The following is a 6,000-nucleotide window of genomic DNA, read 5'->3' as shown; positions in this document are numbered from 1 at the left end:
TTTTTTAAACAAATTACTGAACTTCTTTTTTTGAAACTTAGAGAATATTTGTATCGGCCTTTACAAAATATAAAAATATTTTGTTGAAAAGAACAGTTACTGAATTTTTGTTTTGAAATTGGCATTGTAAATTATACAAAAAAAATCGGTTTCTATTCAAAACATCTTCAATAAACCGCTTGTCACAAAGCATGTTTAAATACAAAAAAAATGTTTTAAAATCTTATTCTGTTTATTTTGTTTTAAAACACTTATAGTTTTTTGAAAAAAAAAAAACAAATCAATTGTGCTTAGTTATTAAATTTTAAATATATTTTTCCTTTTCATAAAAAAGTTTATCGCACTGCTCATGTTTAAGAAAAACTCAGGAAATTTTTGTATGAAATTTTATTGATGATAGATCAAATCATCATATGACCGATTCTTAGCGAAGCTACACAAAAATGTCACATTTTTCAATTTTCAATATGATTTTTAATATGAAAAAAATCATTTTTATTATGATGCAATAATTGCAATGTGCTTTAAATGCGTTTTCTTACCTTAAAAGCCAAGAAAATTGACCAAAAGTGATCTGCAAGCCATTGTACGGGAGAGGAGTTTTTTCATAAATCTGCTCCTTTCGTTGTCCCGTCACGAAAAGAAATGGCTGGCAAAAACTCAAATTTTATCCAATTCTTTCAGTTCAAGGAGCAAAAGATTCGTTTTTTAATTTGTGATAATGTGTAGAAGAGCAAAAGTTTTTAAAAATCAAACTGGCAAAACTGTAGCGATTTTTGTAGTGTGCCTTTTAAAAGTCCAGTTTTACGATGTTGTCCCGTCACGCTACATTTTTATTTCAGGGGAAGCACAGGTACTATATTATTCATTCTGCATGATATTTCTTTGTAGGAAAATCAATTATCTTTCCAAATATCTAATAACATTGGGGGGTTTCTTCTTTTATTTTGCCACAACAGCCAAAACGCTAAAAAAAACTTGGAATTTTTTTGAAAAGGAGCCGAAGAATCGGTCATATTGTCGCCGTCGTTCTAACTTGGCTTACGTGCATTTTGGGCCAAATTGAGTTAAGAACGCCATTTTATGCAGCTCACAATGCCTCACATTTTGACCTTAACAGATCCCCAAAATTCGATTTCAATACTGAGATTTTCAACGAAATGCAAAAAAACTCCGTGCATTTTTGAAAGTTAAAATAGTTTTGAAAGTAGTTTCAATCTTGTCACTACCATGTCACTCCCTGAAAATTGATGTAAGTTCGACAACTGGCCAAAGGGATTTTAGGTCAGAACGCGTTTGACGCACTTAAGTATTTTCAAAAATTTTAAACTAAGACTAACATTCTAAAAATGCGTTAAAAAATGTTAGTCTTGATTTAAAAAAAATGAAAATATTTTTTTTCGAAAAGATCGGAAAATTTCACGAATGTTTCGTATTTTAACATTGTAAATCGAACCATTAGTTGCTGATATATCGACGTTAGAAAATGTTGGGTTTTTTTGGATGAGACTTAGAAAACATCAATTTTCATGTTTAAAACCTTAGCATGCCAATATCTCAGCAACTAAGGGTCGTATCAACAAAGTTCAAAAAAGCAAAATATAGAGAATTTTCGCAGCTTTTCAAAAATATTTTTTTCAAAAGTGTGCAAACATGTGCACTAATTTAAAAAAATGAAAAACTGCGACTATTTTCAAAAAAGTTACTTAAAAATGGTCTTTACTTGAAAACGGTGTCTCTTATTAAAATTTCACTACAGTACTTTTTGATTGCAAATTTGAGTTTACATGAAAAATGAATTGATTCAAAAATTCATAACTCGGTGAAAGATTTTTTGCACAACCTGGAAATTTCTGAAGGTTGGCATTTGATGTCCTCTAAAACATATAAAAAAAAAAAGTATGCAGTAATTTTTGACTATGCCTCTACGCATTTTTTTACAATTTAAATGATAATGGTGTCATTCTATTGCAGATAATGTAAAAAACAAGCTAAAAAATAAAAAAATAAAGTGACTGTAAAAACATGAAAAATTTGAAATGCAAAATGTTATTACAATCGACTCTCTGGTTGTCAATATCCAAGGGACCGTCGAGGAAGAGAATCATCAGATTACAGAACGATGCAAAATGAAGACTCGATTAAAAATATTTTTTCTTGATACCCAGCTATGGGAGAGAATCATGACAACGTCCATCAAACAAAAACAAACTAATGTCAAATACCCTTCAAAGCTTCGTTTCGCCAAGAAAAATGTCTATGCAAGCCATGAGAAAGTGAAATTATTGACAACCGGAAGAGATTTTTAAAGCAAACAGAATCCAAGGGACCGTCGAGGAAGAGATCCTTCAAGCAAGGGAAAACATCGAGGAATAAAGCCAATCGAAGTATGCAGTTTGAAGGGACTGAAGAATTCATCGATAGATGGAGCAATACTGATATCGAGAAGATCGACAGCCAGAGAGTCGACTGTATTATTATTCACACACCTCCGTGTACGCACGAGAGCAAGCAGCAGTCAAGTGCTCTGTGCTCTATCGTTTTTTCGAAATTTTTCGCCGTAGTTGATTGTGATTACCCGCGAGTTTGCTTCTCCAGCATGCCAAAGGCCGGCCGTGGCCGTGGCAGTTCGAGTGCGGCCTCGAAAAACCCGCGAAGTTCGTCTACCGGCCGTGTGCAAAAAGGTAAACAAACAAACGCCGTGTCGGCCGCCATCGCGCAGGGGAGCGTGAGCGCAGATGGAATCGACAAAAAGTATCTACATCCCGGATACGTTCCGAGATCACCAGTGCGAACCCGTTCCGGTACTTCCGGTGCCACGACCAGTGGCACATCAACATCCGCCAACATCCCCATCAGGAACGAGTTCCAGATGCTGAGCGACGACGAAGAAAACAACAACACCGACGGTAGCAGCACTACCGACGACGACGACGATGACGGGCGTGCACGGAAGAAAGTGTCGACGCCAAAAAAGAACAATTCTCCAAAGGAACGTAGACCACCTCCAATTTTTGTTTTGGACACGTTGGCGGACGATGTTGACGAGTTGCTGGAAGGCCTCGGATATTGTCTGAAAATCGGTAAGTCGTCAGTGCAAGTTTACACTTTTGACGAAAAGAACTTCGACCTGGTTGTGGAGAAATTGAAGCGTCAAAACTTCAAGTTTTACACATTCGACCCCGTGCAGAAGACTGCCGTTAAGGTCGTTTTGCAGGGGTACCAAGACCGCCCGATCTCCGACCTCAAGAAGGACCTCTCGGGTGCTGGAATAACGCCGCGTGACATAAAAGTGCTCTCGCGGAAGACTACAGTCACAGGTACACACACACTGTACCTGTTGTACTTCGACCGCGGCACCGTCAAAATTCAAGACCTGCGGCGAACTAAGGCGTTGGACGGGTTTTGGGTAAACTGGCGGTTCTACTCAAAGAACCCGTCGGACGCAGCACAATGCCACCGTTGCCAGAAATTCGGCCACGGCTCGCGGAACTGCAACCTCCCGCCCCGCTGTGTGAAGTGCGGTGAATCACACCTCTCTGAGGCGTGTGCACTGCCGTGCAAAGCGGACTTGGGGGACAAGGCAGAGCAAACGAAGGCGCGCATCAAGTGCGCCAACTGCGGAGGTAACCATACCAGCAACTACCGTGGATGCAGCGCACGGAAAAACTACCTCGAGGAGCAGGAAAAGAGGAAGAAGAAAGCAGCAGCGTCCCACCCTCCTCAGCGAAGTACGAGCGAAACCGTGCCGGCAGCTGGTCATCGTACGGTTCCAGCGGACAACTCAGCGTTCCCTCCTGGATGGGGGCGATCGTTCGCCAGCGTGGTCGCTGCCGGCAGTGCCGGCAGTGGCCCAGCAAGAAGTTACCGGAGAAGATCTCTTTACCCTGCCAGAGTTCTTTGCTCTCGCAGGGGAGATGATGACGCGGTTTCGGACCTGCCGTAACAAGGCGGAGCAATTCCTGGCCCTTGGGTAGCTGATGATCAAGCATATCTATAAAGGATAAAAAACTGTGATCTAATTTTAAGCTTTTTCTATTTCTATCCCCTTTCCCTTGCAATTTTTGTAAGTTTTTTTTTTTATTTTTTTCTTACTCTTGGTGACACCTTTATTTACAAGCAATAACTGTTCCAAAATGGATTATGATGTAACACACAGCTGTAAGGAACTCCAAAACTCTGTTATGTACCTCAAAAGAACTTATTGTATCTTGATTATTCTCCAATAAAACCGAATTGAAAAATTGAAAATGTTATGACAGGAGGTGGTAGAAATGAAATTAAAAAAATAAAACAAGATAAACATAAAAAGAAAAGAAATGTTTTTCGTAGAACAAAAGTTGCTCAATATGACTCCCTAAGGAAATTTTAACCCTATGGGCAGGGATGGAATAATTCTGGAGTTTTTTTTAAAGGTCCAATAAACCAAATTTTTACTTTTTGCTTTTTGGGTGTTTTTCAATACCCCTGACTCAAGGCGGTTTCAAAAACACCCAGAAAGCAAAAAACTGGAAATTTGGTTTATTGGAACTCCAGAACTGCAAGTTTTTTTTTTCGCTTGCGAACTTTTTTCACCCGCAAAAGAGAGAGGAGGTGAAACATGTAAAAGAAAATCGCTCCCGAACTTCTCGAAGAAAATCAATCAGTCGAAGATTTTTTGTGAATGTTTATGTTAGCGCCACTTAAATTCATTTAACTCGTTTTCTTTACAAACATTGTTCCGCAACTTTAGCTCCCAAATTTGACCTAACCAATAACCCAACGATCACTGTTTTCGCTGCAAACATACATTCGAAACATAAGTCCTTATTGAAATGGGGAAAGTTTCGCGAAGAAAGGAGTGCTCAGTCTCATGCAATGAATAAATCCCCTCTTTCCGCGGAAAACACATGTACAAAGTGATGCGATACGACATTGATAGAACCAAAATTCAATAAATTTCTTTCCTTTTTGTTTAGTCGAATTCGAAATTGCCCTGACGAATCGATTGGTTTGGTGGTGGTGGGAGGGCTTTTATGAACTTGTTACGTTTTTTTCTTGTCTTGATGTTTCGCTCATATGGAATCACGTGTGGGTCATAAATCACTTGGCCCGAGTGGATTGGCATGTTAGCATAAACTTTTCCACGATTACTCGACTGTGAAATGTGCCATTTTTTGAGTCGCTTTTGTTCATGACAGGTGATTAACCTGAATAGTTTACTGATGCATTTGCCATTTCTATTGGCTTTAAAGTATTTAATGTTTTTTAAAGTTCTCATGAACGTATGCATTTTAAATACTTTGTTGAATTTAAAGTTACTTTGGAAATCATTAACTCTTAAAGAGTTAAAGTGGAGCAAACCCCCTTTTGATCTGCTTATCGCGTATTTGTTCAACGGATGCTATTTGCTTGCATTTAATTAAAATGAATTAGCTCAGTCGTTGCGAAATTAAAAGCCCTTGGCCGAGCACTCTGTCTGTATTTATTTTTATTTTTCAACTGCATCATGTACTCGTGACAAATTTTAATTGGGTGCGGTTCGTTAAATCGTAAAATGTTGTAGATTATATTTAAAAAGTAAATTTAAACTATTTTTTTAAAATGTCTTGCAACGATTCATAAATCGCAACTTAAATTCAAACATTCTTTAATCAATTTCGCCAACCTCTTCAATTTCCACAATTTAACACCCAATTTTCACGTTTATCCCCAGGAGCTCAAACTTAACTGTTGCACCACCAACCCCCAAGTGCATCGAATCAACGAAACGTGCTATCACGCGACTGCAATCGAATTATCGGTGCATGTTTTAATGGTTGCAGGACCACCTCGCGCTTATCTCGCATCGGGAATGCTTTTGACGCTTTTTCACACCTGATGGAAATCGTGAATCGAGGGGGCAACCCTTTGATTCCACCATCTCACTTAGAATTTCGGTGGGAATTTATGCTACTGTTTCAATCGAAAAAAGCAGAGAGAAGAAGCATCGCAATCGCCACAATGTTGCTAAAATATTTA

Source organism: Culex pipiens, chromosome 3 (genome assembly GCF_016801865.2).
Source record: "Culex pipiens pallens isolate TS chromosome 3, TS_CPP_V2, whole genome shotgun sequence".
In the NCBI taxonomy this organism is placed as follows: domain Eukaryota; kingdom Metazoa; phylum Arthropoda; class Insecta; order Diptera; family Culicidae; genus Culex; species Culex pipiens.
Note: the sequence above shows the minus strand (reverse complement) of the source record.